Here is a 15,771-nt window from a genome sequence, read left to right as displayed (position 1 = left end):
AAAACCATAAAATCAAGTGAAACAAAATTATTCAAATTAACTACAACATAATATTTAAGGTAAAACATATTAATAATAATATAATTATATAACTATAATTAAAAATAAATTTGGGACTAAAAAATCATAACAAAATGATATTGTTTGGTTTAATTTATTTTTAAAAAACAATCCAACATGGCTAAAAAATATAGAAGAGCATCCCAAAAGTCTAAAGAGTAAAAATATGAGAACAAAACAATCTCACATGGCTAAGAAAATAGAAGAGCATCCCAACTAACTTCTATAAATAATAGAGGTAATTTGACATTCAAAATCATAGAGCCTTTTGGTGAGCATTGAGTGAACTATTCTTTCACTTCAATCAAGCTCGAATTTCAAGCTCGAATTTTAGGCTTCAATCGAGCTTCTAATTTTTTTTGAGTTCAACCCTTTTCGAATTCAACCCTTTTCGAGTTCAAGTTTCAATATTATATTTCGAGTTCGAGTTGAACTTGATAATTTTTAGCTCGTGAGTTTGAGTCGAGTTGAGCTTACTTTTAAAGTTTTCAAGTTCGAGTCGAGCTCACCAATACTCGAGTTCTACTTGGCTCGTTTAACAAACGACGTCGTTTGGTTTAATTAAAAAAAAATTGGCGGTTTTTTTCCAGTTTTCAGCCGGTTCGGTTTGAACGGTTCAACGGTTCTGGCCGGTTCACTAGTAGCGGACCACCCAATTCCTGAAAGATTTCAATTCCTTCACAGATTTTAATTCCCTCAGAAACATTCCAACGAACCAAACGCCACCTAAGTGTTTTAGGAGGGAAAATAATTTGTACTTGATTGGAATGCATATCGTTTGGATCATATGTATAGTAGGGATGATTGATTTGTGGTAATGTAAGTAATTATTATAAAGGTTAATAACATTTGATAGGTAAATTTTTTAAATAATATTTGTTTCAGATTAATTGCACCAATGTGTTATGTTAAGTGCATATGTATGTTGCACTGGGCCCCTAGCGACAAAAGGGAGACGATATGTACTCCATGCGTCCCCTATGGTGTGTCGTATGGATTATAATGCATCTTCCACCTCCATATAACCAGCCCTATCGAGCAAAGATTCAGACTAGGCGAGCAGGGGAGCAGGACTAGACTATTAACTTGGATTTGATAAGATTCAATTCCTATAACCACCCTATCAACTGAACTAGATACAACTTTAACATAAATTTTTTTTCTCAGCTATATTATTGTACGTATCAGGGAGCTTGTTCAAAAAATAAGAGATTGAAAAGGAGAGCAATAGAAAAAGGGAGCAATTCATAGAAGAAGCATTTTCTTACGAAATTTTCTAGAGAAACAATCAAGTAAGTGTGAAATTTTTTTATTTGAATTATTTTACGATCATTGTATATGTACTTGTATTTTTTTCTTAAATACAAATTTTAAATTTGTAGAGAAAATTAGCAACAATTTTTTCACGATTGTCCATTATAAGGGAAATATTATGAAAAATGAGATAGAAGTTGTTTTTCAGTCTGAAAGACCTATAAATATGATGTTCAAAAAGGGGACATCACATTTGTAGAAATGAAGTAGAGGATAAAAAGAAAAATTCGAGCTACAGTTGATGGTTTGAAGTATATGTTTATGGTATGTCTCAATCCAATTAGATATGCTCTAGTACCATTTGAAGAAGATGATATTAAAACCATGATTGAATTACACGAGTCAACAAATTTTGCAGTTATTGTGTTATTTGTTGAGGTGCATAACATATATGATGTTTATGGGTCAACAAGAAATGTGGCTGGAAATTTATCTCAAATGATTTTCAGAAGTGAGTTTGGGGATCCAACATACATGTAGATAAACAATTTTATTGCATTAATGGAAATGAAATTGATATGACATCTACATTAGCAGAGTATAGGGCGAGAAGCATACATCATTCGTAATTGACTGTTTGATATTCGATAGAGGAATGAACATTTTGGCGGTAATTGAACGATTAGGAAGTCATTGGATACTTCTGCACGTATATCCCACATTTTGTATCGATTATATTGGTAAGAACAATATCGATCAGTTTTATAACACTTTATTTTATTTTCAATATGTTTGTATCCAGTTATGTGTTTTTTAATTGTTGTTTAACACAATATATATTATGAAACATGATACAAATTATGCCAACCAAATTTTGATAAGAGGTTGGGGAATTTGAAGGTGGTTAATGTTAAGTGTGTTTGGAACTGGGCTTCGAGAATGGTTGGGTTATGGGGTCCAACGATCACCCTTAGGGATTCTATCGTGTATGGGTCTGATATCTGGTGCGTGATAACCCAACCTGCCGAGACCTACGTGTGCCTTACGAAGCCCTTAGGCCAGCCTACAGCACGCTATAGATGCGAGGCTCTGAAATGCCGTGGTGAATTGTAAGGGTGCCTCATAAGAATCCACCTTGGCTTGGGGGAAACCAATGATCACCCGCTACAAAGATATGAGGTTAAAATGATCTACTTATCACCATTGATTTTAAGAAGGAATGGTGATCATTCGCTTCAGAACTCTATAGTTAAGTGTGCTTGAACCAGAGTAATCCAAGGATGGTTGACCCACTGGGAAGTTGTTCGAAAAATGAATGAGTCGATCCTAACAAGTGGTATCAGAGCAGGTTGCAAGTTCGAATCCCCTAGGTGCGTGACAGCCCAACCTGCCAAGGCCCACGTGTGCCTTGCGAAGCCCCTAGGCCAGCCCGCAACACGCTATAGATGCAGGGCTCTGCAATGCCGTGGTGAACTGTGGGGGGTGCCCCACAAGAATCCACCTTGGCTTGGGGGAAACTAGTGATCACCCACTACAAAGATATGAGGTTAAAATGACCCACTTACTTATCACTAATTGGTTTTAAGAATGAATATTAACCATTCGCTTCAGAACTCTGTAGTTAAGCGTGCTTGAACCAGAGTAATTCAAAGATGGGCGACTCACTGGGAAGTTGTTCGAAAAATGAATGACTCGATCATATCAAGAATTCCACATGAAAAATGGTTGTAAACATACGATGGTGGTCGGTGATACGGACACATGACAAAAAACATTGTTGAGGACATTAATTTAGTACTAAAAGGTACACATCATCTCCAAATAGCAAGTATGGTGAAAGAGACGTACTTTAGGTTGGTTAAAGTTTAGTATGATAAAGGGAGAGAGATGAGTGTCTCATAAATAGAGGTCAAACTTTGGCTCTTACAGTGGTGGAAACAAACGAGTGATTGACAACCTCAATGCTTGTTCATAACTTCGACTGAATTGGTCATACTTTTCTTGTGTCAAGCATACGCGCAACGAATGAGAAGAAGGTCAAACATTTACGTCTATAATTCTTGTCGGTGCTAAAGTGTTTTGAAATGATAATGTCGAGGCAGACGCTGATTGCATTATGGACGTTGTGGTTGCTCTAGGGTCTGGTAGTCAACCTCCTCATTCACCGAGGGCATCTGATATGGTGTTAATATATGTCCACCACTCTTTTCTCTCATCTCTGGTGAAAACGTAGTATGAAAAATAATATTATTTGACATTATAGATGTCATGTGCTCAAAATCATTGATTCAAACATGGGAAACTGGGGTGACTAAGGCTGCATAAACTAGGGTACGCATGTCAGAACATCAGAATCATCAAACATTTGTATTGAACTATTATCTACATGTGATATTTCTGCTTCATGGTAGGATTAACTCTCACTCCCACTCGGTATAGATGTTTTGATTTTACCATAGTTTTTCTTATATTTTTGAAATTGTTGCCTTTCACTCTATGTTGTTAAATACATTTTTTTCATTATCCCAATAATAGTTAAGGTAAGCAAAAGTCTGAAAATCAAAGTCAACATCTTGAATGGAAGTAAGAGTTGGCAAGAATGAGCCTATGTTGTTACAAATATTAATGAAGTATGCATGCTTCTGAACCCAATTCTCATCATGTTTACCCTTTACATCTAATTTGTGGAGTTCCTCATGATCTTATGGAAGTTGTAGAAAAGGCTGGTGGAAGTCAAACTGTCTCAACACTCTATCCGAAGACTGGAACTCAACAAAAGCAAAATGGATCAATGGTGTAATAGAACACCAATATTGACAACCATCTCAAACATTTTACGACACACACGAAGAAATTTCATCACATATGTACGACATCTAAATAAACTGTAAAATAAATTTTAAAATGGATTATATAAAAAATTAAAATTTTAGGTAAGAATAACCTAAGGCAACATAATATAATAATAAAAAAAATCAATTAATCAAATTATATATATACATCTTTTTTGCCTCTAATGTTGATATTCAACCTAAATGTTTTAATATTATTATGCACCAACTCTGTTCTTGGTATTTTATACCTTCATATGTAAATCAATTAAAAAATATTTGTTAATTATTTTTAATCAAAATAAATAAAATTCTAATTAACATTTTAAATCAAAACCAAATAGAAATATTATATTATGGTAAGAGAAAAATCAATCGTTGTTCGACTAATCGGTGTTAAAAATGAATGTATGTGCCAAGCCCATGATTGTAGCAACATCAGACATCCATCGATTTTCACTGTGACAATATCATTTACGATTAATGACGCTTTACACATCTCACGATACAAGAATGCTAATATTGCTGATCCCCAACTATATTGATGAATATTTTGAAGATTTCCCAAAAACGAGAGATATTGAGTGTGAACTAAATTACCCAATTTATCTGGCATCAAAACTCCATAATCAACTCCAGTATATATACTCGATTTGCATATAAAACTTATTCCTTGATAATATTTCCATCAAGCGAAAATTGATTCTCCAACCACGATAGCCTCAAACGATGGCCTTTTAAATATGGTTTTACTATCGGCTTCCCAAATAACGCATTGCAAAGTTGATCCACCTTGTAATCATGATCATGCACCATTGGCATCTCATTTGTTGGAACCCCGAGTTGCATGACTACATCCTTTAGAATTATCGTACATTCTTCACACGAAAAATAAAACGTATGTGGTCTCTGGTCTCTAACGTTCAATCAACGCACTGATTAAACCTATGACTAATTTGTACTCTCAAACAAATGTTACATAGTAAAATCCAACCTGTTGCAAGTTATATTCAATCAAAGGGTGTGACTTTTTTTGGAATATTGAGCCAATGACGGAAGATTCACTGCTCATCTTCCTACAATTAATTAATTCATGAAACTAATTAATTAATCATAAAATAAACTTTTACCATTTAATAATAATTTATTCTCAAATAAAATATAACATTTTATTAAATTAAATAATAATAACACCACTACTCATGTTGAGTGATAAGATGAAGTAGTTGATTTTGTTCTGCCATTTAAACGTATCTATAGAAAAAATAACCTTTTAACAACATTAAATTAATCTAAACATTAATTTAAACAAGAACATTTTAATGTAAAAATAATCTAAATTAACTGACTAATTTAAACAACAACAATAAAAAAAATCATCTATACTAATATATGAATAAAATAATAAAAAACACCTTCGAATCGAATGTGATTCTTTCTTTCTTTTTTCTCCTCCTCTTTCTCTTCTGTTCACTTGATTTTAGGTTCTCACTCGTATCCTATATAACCCAAAACTTCCATCCCATTTAACAATTATTAAGCGATAGAAAATGACATGAAAAATTAAAAAAAATATTTTATCAGTTGTCGTTACTTTTTTAATAATAAAATATGAAAAATAAATATAAATATACATTAGATATATATTTTTTTCTAAAAAGTAAATGGAATGATCGAAACAAAAAACGTAAAAGTAAACAAAATATCAAATAAGTAATTCATCTTAAATAAAATTAAGGGAAAAAATATTAATTAAAAAAAGTTGAACACCATGCAAACCAACATTCCTTTCTCATATGGTGTATACATATGAATTCCACTGGACTCAACATTCTTCCCTTTTACATGTAAAAGGACATATTTTAATACATTTAATCAACTCCACTAATATCATCTATGAAATTCGAATTTATATTTCAATATACTATATACTTTATCACTTCACCCAACATTTTACATCAAATGTGAGCCTTTGATAGAGTCGAGTTAAGTCAAAAAATTTCAAGTTATTCGAATTGACAAGTCATATTTTACAATTTATAGTTGACTTGAAATTTTTTAGAGTCGAGACGAGTTTATAAAATTTGGGTCGAGTCGATTTTTCGAGTTTCTGTTTAAATTTAAGGGTAAAGTATATAAATAGTCATTGAACTTTTAGGGTGCATGCATTTTGGTCATCTAATTTTTGAAACTTGCAATACACTCATCGAACTTTTAGTTAGTTTTCATTTCTGTCATTGTCGTTACATTTCGTTAGTTTTTGCTGACATGACAGTTAACCCTCCGTTAACCTTCTTTTTTCGTTGACGTGACAATTAACCCTTCTTCTTCTTCAACCAAATACGCAACGGTTTTACATCCAAACCTTTAGATTTATCCATGGCTAGAACAGTGTTTATACCCGCTCCTTCTTCTATTACAAACAAAAAAAACTGGAACCTTTTCAACCAAAATTCTCTCTATTTAGTCCCTCGAAAACAGTATTTAAATGCATGTCTCAAACATACCCAAACTCATAATTTCTCTTCTGCTACAACTGAAATTAATAACTGGTTGAATCAGAACATTCTTCTAGTGAAAATGCATCCATGGACACCATAGGTAAGAACCCTAAGCCATTTTTTTTTATATTTCATTGTTGTTTGAGATTTTATTCTTCTTCTTCGTTACTTTTTTTCTTCACCAGAGGAGAATAGTAAACAAGATTCTAAATTGGAGTTCTCAAATGATGAGAAAACGCTGATAATCAGGATGTTCAATTTAGTTGGAGAAAGGTAAATTTTGTAAATATTTTCATAATGCATTTATATATCTTTAACATTTGTATGTACCAGGTGGAGTTTGATTGTTGGGAAAATTCGAGGAAGAACAGCTGAGGAAATTGAGAAGTATTTGGAACACAAGATACTCGACAAGCCAGTGAAGAACATTACGGGATTTTGCTTAACTGAGCATTATGGGATTTTGCTTAACTTTGGTTTTTTAGTATCTGGAGTTTGATTACTGGATTAATTACTGTGTTTATTGTAATTTAATTAGGAGTATTGTTTTGTCCTCTTAACCATGCTTAAAACTAATGAAAGGTAACGGAGGAGGAGTGTTAACTGCCACATTAGCAAAAAAAGAAAGTCAACGAAGTATTAACTGTCATGTCAGCAAAAACTAACAGAAGACAACGATAGAGACAAAAATAAAAACGAACTAAAAGCTTGATGATTGTATTGCAAGTTTCAAAAGTTGAGTGATCAAAATGCAAGTGTCCTAAACATTTGAGGATTATTTATATACTTTATACTAAATTTAATTATAAACATTTATAATATATAGAGTAAGTATATAAATAGTATATGAACTTTTAGTAAGCTTGCATTTAATTATAAACATTTATAATATATAGAGTAAAGTATATAAATAGTATATGAACTTTTAGTACGTTTGCATTTTGGTCATTCAACTTTTGAAACTTGAAATATAATCATTGAACTTTTAGATCGTTTTCAGTAAGATCCCTACCATTAATTGTTGTTAGTTCTTCTTCTTCTTCTTCTTCTTCTTCTTCTTCTTCTTCTTCTTCTTCTTCTTCTTCTTCTTCTTCTTCTTCTTCTTCTTCTTCTTCTTCTTCTTCTTCTTCTTCTTCTTCTTCTTCTTCTTCTTCTTCTTCTTCTTCTTCCAACTCAAACCAAGCAAAACCAAGAAATATATAGTAATTATGCTTTGCGTAAGTACAACACCGATACCACATTCCTTAAAACTTACACAGTACGAAACAACTCCCTTCTGCTTTTTCTTCTTCTTTTTCGAGATGGATCCAACAGCGACCGGCGACAGGTCGAAATATATGTTTCTTTGATTTGGAAACCACCATCCCACGTCGACGCGATGAAGGATTCTCCATTCTCGAATTCGGAGCCATTTTAGTTTGCCCTAAAAGGCAGGTGGAGCTCAAGAGCTTTGCCACCCTTGTCCGGTGGCCCAACGACCTCTTTTCTATTTCCCCCAACTTCGTTCGTTGCAATGGTATCTCCCGAAACGACGTCGCTAAAGCATTTTCCTTTTCCGATATCGCCGATCAAGTTCACGATATCCTCCACAGTCTGTTGCTCACACTAAAAAAACTCTCGTTTTTGTTCACTCTTTTTCTCAAATTATTTGATTTAAAAAAAATGTATTGTTTTTGGAGGAAGGGTGTGGGCTGGGCATAGTATAGTGAAGTTTACTTGCATGAGGATAAGTGAAGCTTTCGAGAAGATTGATTGGTTGGCGCCGGAGCCAAAGGGAATTATTGATTCATTGACGTTGTTGTCTTAGAGATTTGGTAAGAGAGCTGGTAATATGAAGGTATGTTTAATTCATACTAAAAATCTCATCTTTATTGTCAATTTTTATGAACAAAATTGTTGAAACTGAATTCAGTAAACTATAAAAGTTTGGGTTTTTCTTCTTCTTGTGGGTGACGTATGGATGTTCATCTTGCTAGAGCTTGTAAAACTTTGATTCAAATAGCCAATGTTAACTTGCAAGGTATTGCCTGTTTCGGCCCACCAGACTTTACTTTATTAAACACAGAAGATGCAGTGTTAATTTCACAAACAGCAGTTAACGGTAGGGACCTTACTAAAAATAAACTAAAAGTTTGATGGCTGTATTATAAATTTTAAAAGTTGCGTGACGAAAATGTAAGTATCCTAAAAGTTTAGAGATTATTTATATACTTTATCCTTTATAATATTATAATATTATTTGATTCCGACAAATATATTTATTCATATTTTTTATATGTAGTATACATATATCAAATAAAATCGAAAGACTCGATTCGAACTTGAAAAATAAATCCACTAATTATTAAATAATTTTAAGTTATTCGAGTTGTATTTTACAACTCGATTTGAACTTAATTTTTTTTTTTCGAGTAATGAGTTAATAAAATTACAACTCGAAACCAATTCGAGTTGAATTTTGCTCGCTATTATACATGCACCTTAATCAACACGAATGAAATCTATTGTTCAATTTATTAATATTTGAATCAAAGGGGAATAAAGGCAATGACTAAACCAATACCCTCAAGAAAACAAATTCTTTTCATACGTTCCAAACAATGAATCCACCAAAAGTAACAAAATAAAGTTGATCTGAAAAAATCAATCTCTACTTGCATAAAAAGGAATAAAAAACAACTGTAAAGAATATCGATGTACTGTATTCTATACTGGAAAAATATAGTATCGAATTTTAAAATTTTTATTGTTTAAGTATTCAATCGACTCGACACCACCGGTCTAGTAAAAAAAATTGTAATGATTGATCACCGCCGCCTCCAAAGACAACTCTTTCCAACTGTAATAAATGTCGTTCAAATCAAAGTGATGGATCACGTTAAGCAACTAATGGTCGACCGCATCCAATCAAATGATCGATTTGTGGCGTTGCTCGGCTTGTCGTCTACAGTTGTATCCCTGTGTTACCCCCCTTTTTTGGGGGGTTCTTTTGATCCGACGGCCTGAAATCATTGCACTTGATTGAAACTTGACCGGTCGATCGATCGGATGGTGTTGATAACAGAGATTTAAGCATTGTTTTCGATGGTCGAGATGAGTTCTTAAGCCATGGTGGTGAGAATATGAACTCATCGACATCGACATACATCGTCCATGAGCATGAATCTTTGAAATAAATTGCACCGTGAGAGAATCCGACTTCTTTGGTTTTAGGCCAAACCCAGAAAATTCTTTCGATGTTGTAATCTCCTTCTTCCTTGAGCTCTTTTATCATTATGACTACTTCGATATTGTCGTTGTTGCCATTGTCGTATAGGATGAACTTGTCGATGCTGATCACAGAATAGTACATGATTGTTAACTATGGAAAAAGCGTAGAACGAATGGAGCAAAAAGAGAATTCAGCTATGATTCAAAACTGATATGATATACACTAGTTGAACAACTATTTAAAGGTTGTAGTTCAAGATTGTTACAACCGTTTAACTACTTAACCAGCTCTAAACACTACTTAAGTGAAAGTGGTTTAACATTCACCCTGCTTCTTACAAACCTCCTTTAGCTCAAAGACACAATTTACTTTTGAACAAATCAAATTTGACCAAGGGAAGAGGTTTAGTTAGTATGTCTGCAATTTGACTACTGGTTGGTACATAGTTGATTTGCACTTCATGTGCTGCCACCTTCTCTCGCACAAAATGCAGATCGAACTCAATGTGCTTGCTTTTTGCATGCAATATGGGGTTTACAGCCATAGCTACTGCACTGGTATTATCGCACTACAACTTAGGCTCTTCAAGGAGTGCAATATGCATCTCTTGCAGCACAGCCTTAATCCATACAACTTTAGAAGTGGCATCCGCGAGACTCCTGTATTCAGTTTCTGCAGTGGACCTGGACACTGCGCGTTGTTTTTTCGAGCTCTATGCCAGCAGGTGGTTCCCGTTATACACACAGTAACTAGAGATTGGCCTCTGTCATCAGCATCTCCTCCCCAATCAAAGTCCGAGAAGGCATTGAGTGTTACCAGTTTTTGTGCTTGAGCAGGAAACCAGAGGCCAGTTTCCAGTGTTCCTCGCAAGTACCTCAGAATAAGCTTGATTGCTAGCCAATGAACCTCAGTGGGCTCTTGCAAGAACTGTGCAGCTTTGTTGACTGCAAATGAGATATATGGCCTTGTATGACAGATGTACTGCAGTGCCTCAACTACACTTCTATACTGTTGAGGCTTGTGTAACACTTCCCCATCATTCTTAGTGGATGCTGAATTCACACTTGACATTTGATTCTTGTGTAGCAGTTCAGTAATAAACTTCTTTTGACTGAAGAATAGGCCATTATCCGATCGGTGTACTTCTATGCCAAGAAAGTACTTGAGTTGCCCGAGGTCCTTTAGAGAAAATTTCTCATGCAGAGCATGAACTATTCAATCAACCTCGAGTTGGGAACTACCCGTGATGAGAATATCATCCACGTACACGACCATGTACACCACTTCATGATCTTCTTGGCGAACAAATAGTGAGGAATATGCCCTCGAGGATTTGAATCTTAAGCTGAGCAAGAAGTCTCTTAGTTTGAGGAACCAGTTTCTTGGAGCTTGCCTTAATCCATATAGTGCCTTCTTCAGCTTGCACACTAAGACAGTTCCATCACTGGACTGTTCTTCAAAGCCAGGAACCTGCTGCATGTATACATCCTCGCTTAGATCGTCTTTTAGAAAGGCATTGTTGACATCCACCTGTCTAATTTTCCAGTGATATGAAACAACCAGTGAGATTAGTATATTTACTGTGAAAAAATGAACCACTGTACTAAAGGTGTCCATAAAATCATAGCGTGGTATTTGAGATTACCCCTTGGCAACCAGTCTAGCTTTCAACCTCTCAACTGAGCCATCAGCATTCTTTTTTACCTTGAAGAGTCATTTGCAGCCAATGGCTTTCCTACCAGCTGGCAACTCTACAATGTCCCATGTATTCTTGCTAATAAGTGCATTATATTCAGCCATTACAGCCATCCTCCAGTCATCATCTTTGAGAGCAACTCGAATGTCACTAGGCACTGCTTTGCATTGAACTGAGTAAATTTTGGGCTTAAAGATCTCATGCTTGCTACGAGTTACCATTGAATGAGTATTGCTTACTCGAGTTGCTAGGATAGTTCCTGAGCTTTGAACCTGCTCAGTAGAGACAGACTGATCTTGCTTAGCAGAGACATATTGTTCTTGTTGAGAAGATGCAGACTGCTCTTGTTGAGAGAAGACATCAACAGAAGATTCATGGGCAGTAGAGTCAGGTTTAGTATTTGCTGAATGCTCTCCAAAATGTATGTACAGTTCATTTCCTGTGGCTGCAGTTGGACTGGCACTGCTTGCTTCCACTTCTTGACCAGTGCTGATATCAGTGTTAGTATCTGACCTTGGCACAAGCCTGGTTTGCTTGTGTGGGCTGCTAACAACTGGTACAACCCTAGATCGAATAGATTCATCGCTATCTTTCTTATGAGCTACTGCTTTGTGAGCAAATGGAAAGATGTGTTCATTAAACAATACGCTTCTGGACACATAGATCCTGCCATGCTCATCCATACACTGATAACCATGATGGATTGGTGAATACCCTAGAAAAACACAAGCCTTGGACCGAAAATCCAACTTGTGTGTATTGAACACCCTAAGGTTGGGGAAGCATTGGCATCCAAAGATCTTGAGAAAGTTGTAATCAGGAACCTTTTCATACAACTTCTGATAGGGAGAAATATTGCCAAGAGACTTAGAGGGCATTTTATTGATGAGGTACACTGCACTAAGGACTGCATGAGACCAAAAGGTTAGGGGCATTGAGGCTTGAGCTAGTAGAGTCAATGAAGTTTCAACTATATGCCTGTGTTTTCTTTCCACCACCCCATTTTGTTGGGAGGTATGTGGGAAAGATTTCCTGAGCTGAGTGCCAAGTTTACGTGTGATAGCTTCAAGAAAACGAAATTCACCTCCATTGTCAGTTTGCAAGGCAAGAATGGTTGTTTTAAATTGATTTGAGACCAAGGCAACAAATATTTCAAAGGATACAACAACCTCACTTTTATTCTTTAACAGATAAACCCAATTGTTTCTGGAATACAAGTCTACAAAGCTCACAAAATATCTGAAGCCACTAGTGACAATAGGAGAAAGGCCCCATACATCAACCTCTACTAATTCAAACTGTTTATACACTGTTTGTGACATAGAAAACGGTTGAATTTTGCATTTACTCATCTGACAAGCTGCACATACTTCACACTTATCTACACTGAGCCTCTTGTTAAGGATTGTCATCACTACCTTAGTTGCTGGATGCCCCAACCTTTTGTGCCACAACCAGTATTCATTGGCACTTTTTACAACAGTGTTGTTGTGTCTTGCAAGGTTTGACAATCAAAGCTATAGAGTCATCCATCAAACTTCACTTCTACCAGCACGATTCATGTGCTCTCATCCTTAACATAACAAGTATTTTTGTGAAACTCAAAGAACACTGAATTAGCTTGAGTGAATCTCGAAACTAACAAGAGATTTTTATTAATATTTGGAACATGCAGAATGTGATCAAGCAAGAGATCTCTATAATCAGTCTTTAAAATATTTGTACCAACATGTGCAATTGAAATAGTGGAACCATCTCCTAGATGAACCTTACCACTGCCAGTGTAGGCTTGTTTGCTCGAGAGTGCAGATGTAGTGCCAGTCACATGGTGAGTGGCTCCTGAATCAGGAAACCATTTAACATGGCTCAGAGGACCATTGGCCATTAATGCATTGACCTGTGCATTGTCATATGGCTTAGTGTCAGCTGTTTCTTCATCTGCAGCGTTGGTATTTATAAAATGACTGTAATGACAGTCAATTGCATGAGGGAAACATGAGCACATGTTCGCCTGCATGACTTTAGACGAGGAACTTTGTTGAGCAGTTACGCCTTTGAAATTCTGGTTAAACCTGTGTCAGCACCTGTCAACTAGATGGTTTAACTTTCCACATAGTTGACATTGTTGTTTGGGTCTCCCCTTGTACTTGTTACTAATCGTATTGTTAGACTTAGCAGACCCACAATTCTTGTATTATTGAGTGTCCGAGCCCTGATTAGTGTTGTAGGATGTGAAATTGACTTCTATTGGGAATCTTGAGGAGTCATCAAGGCGATACTCAATATCAATGAGGACCGATACCACATTGTCGAGAGCAAATGGTTCTCTGCTCGCAGTAATTGCAGCCACTGTTGGCTCATACTCGACTGGAAGGCCATTAAGAATGGTGGTAATGTGATCAATGTCTGAGATAGGGTTGCCACACGTGGCTAAAAGATCACAAATTTATTTAATGACCATGGTGTAATCTCTCATAGATTGAGAGCCTTTCTTCATTGATCTAAGACGACAATGTAAAGCCATTATTTTTGTGGTGGATAACGTTGAATACAGTCTGGTGATAGCATTCCAGACAACAGCTGTAGATTCAACACCAACCAATTGAGGAAGAATGTTGGTGCTAACGGTGGAAAGAAGCCAAGAAGCCAAGGAACTATCTTGCTTGACATACCGTAGATAGGCTGGATTAACAACTTGCTCACTAGCATCATTAAGCGATAGTTTTGCTATAACCACCATGGAATCATCAAGAAAGCCTTCGAGTCTGAGACATCTGATTGTGAGAATTACTTGTTGTTTCCAAAGAAGATAGTTTGAGCCAGTTAGACAGACATTGACTCTTTTATTGGCAAAGGTGTGAGAGCTAGCTTCTGTCAGTTACTCATCCTCAACCATCATCGTCAAGCCTTGCACCATGACTTCTCTTCCAAAGGAGACAAGAACAAGAAAGCAAGAAATAGAAGATAGTGCACAGCAAAAGCCTATTCAGGATCTAAAGGCGATTGATACCATGTTAACTATGGAAAAAGCGTAGAACGAATGGAGCAAAAAGAGAATTCAGCTATGATTCAAAACTGATATGATATACACTGGTTGAGCAGCTATTTAAAGGTTGTAGTTTAAGATTGTTACAACCGTTTAACTACTTAACCACCTCTAACCACTACTTAACCGAAAGTGTTTTAACAATGACCCATTCTCTTAGGAACTTTGCCACGTTGTAAACCATGGTTGTGGCGCACAATAGCGATTTGGGCTTCGAGTTTGATGGCGTGCGCCTCGGGGGAGTAGTGTAGTATGCAACCGAAGGGACGACCAGCTTTTCGCTTCGGATTTCGATGGAGACTTTGATTCTTTCGGCGGCAGCTATCGTGGGATGGTGGCATCTGAATACCTCCTGCTTGGAGCTGGTAACGACGATTCTAACGGCGTTCTTGATGTTATCACCGAAAACGCAATTGAATTTCTCCGGGGACTTTTGATTCCTTGACGGTGGTTAAGGCCCTTAACGAAAACAACCACGCCGGTCTCGTTTGAGAAACACTCGTACACCACCGAGGCATCATCGACGAAGCGGAGGTAGCATTTGGTTCCTTCGCCGGAAACCTCGCCTGAACAGGTTGCTGAAACGGTTGAAGTATTCGGTTCCGGTTCGGTAGAATGCACTTGAACGTAGCAGTGGCGCCGAAAGACAACATACCGGAGAAATTCGTCGGAGAAGTCTCGTTTCTCAGGAAAAAACAATACAAATCACCATCAGCATGATTCAACGTCAATGGGATTTCATTGTAGACCAGAACAAGGACTTCCCAGTTGGGCAAAAGAACAGAAAACGAATCAACAGGATCATGAATCGAGGTGACGAGTCGAGTTCGGCGAGTGAGGTCGTTCATATCTTCTCGAATAACATGATTAAAAGAATCGGAATCCTTGTAGCGAGCGATGAGGTTCTGGGGGCGGAAACGGAGGTCGGAGGGGAATGAAAAAATGGCGGAGCGAGAGAGGAGGAGAGAATAGAAAGCGAGGCAGAGGAGAATGAGGAAGACGGTGATGGTGGTGGGGGCTTTACGAGGAGGCATTGATTGGCTCAAACTAGAGTTAAGCATATTGTTACGATTTTTATATTCTCAACCAAAATCCCAATCCTAACGTCATCATTCCCTTTCAATCTGTTTTTATTTCACCAATTATCCAGTTTTGTTTCCCTAAACATTCTT

At 36.4% G+C, this 15,771-nt stretch overlaps 1 pseudogene; it reads right to left on the bottom strand.

The window, feature by feature from the left end:
• Positions 1 to 9,427: 9,427 nt before the first annotated feature.
• On the bottom strand, positions 9,428 to 15,633 carry LOC120145909 (annotated as a pseudogene).
• Between the last annotated feature and the right edge of the window lie 138 nt (positions 15,634 to 15,771).

Source organism: Hibiscus syriacus, unplaced genomic scaffold, assembly GCF_006381635.1.
Source record: "Hibiscus syriacus cultivar Baekdansim isolate YM2019G1 unplaced genomic scaffold, ASM638163v2 tig00110895_pilon, whole genome shotgun sequence".
Lineage (NCBI taxonomy): Eukaryota > Viridiplantae > Streptophyta > Magnoliopsida > Malvales > Malvaceae > Hibiscus > Hibiscus syriacus.
Note: the sequence above shows the minus strand (reverse complement) of the source record. Positions and strands in the feature narration are given on the sequence as shown.